This window comes from Andrographis paniculata, unplaced genomic scaffold (genome assembly GCF_009805555.1).
Source record: "Andrographis paniculata isolate CXL003 unplaced genomic scaffold, ASM980555v1 Contig46END, whole genome shotgun sequence".
Taxonomy (NCBI): domain Eukaryota; kingdom Viridiplantae; phylum Streptophyta; class Magnoliopsida; order Lamiales; family Acanthaceae; genus Andrographis; species Andrographis paniculata.
In genome coordinates, this window is record NW_026137580.1 from 5,288,473 (window position 1) to 5,289,359 (window position 887).

Consider the following 887-nt stretch of genomic DNA (forward strand, 5'->3'; position numbering starts at 1 on the left):
TAAAAATAAAAATAAAAATAAAAACATAAAGAAAAAAAATATAGAATTCTATATTGTATTGTTTCATAACTCCATAAGTATTTTATAATTTATTTTAAATCCTCAGCTCCATTTGCAACTTTAATTTTTTTATTTGATGAGAACTCTTTACTTCTCATCGTAAATTGATTTATTATGAGACTATCGTCGCAAAAATTCGTCGATGACGGCCTAATAAATCTAGGCCGTCCAAATTGATAAAAATTGGATTTCACGGCTTACTTAAGAAAGTATTCAGGCTAAGTCTCGCGATACAATGAATTGAAATGTGCAGGATTTGAATTATGAAAATTAAATTACTAGATGAAGAGAAAAAAAAGTAGGAAAGAGCTGAAATAAATCAAAAGCAACAAGGACTAATAAACAAGTACAAGAATGAGAAATAAGGGAAGGGATTGATTTATGCTAGTGTTGATCGGATCTCTTTTTCCTCTTCCCTTTCGTCTTTATATAGGTGCTTCCCAGGATTTTCTCCACCCTCCCCTATTGTTAGGAGTCCACTCAGCCACCTCTTCCATTATCCAAAATTTGAACTGCGCTTTCTTTGACCGAGCCTCATTTCTGGATTGTCGCGTGAGCTGCTTCTTTCTTGGGCTGGTCCGTTTGGGCTGTCGAAAATGATGGACTATTCTTTCTCTGGGCCGGCTCATTCTCCAATGGCTGAATTCTCCTGGTGGGCCTTTGGGCTGGGCTTAAAATTATTTTTGTAGGATAAGAAATATCCGCACAAAAATATTTTGGATAAGAGTTTTTATCAATCCAAAATTATTTTTGTTAATATTCATGCCCGATGCGATTTGTACTACGCTCAAACCATTATTGCCCTTCTGCTCCATCTTTGGAAAACT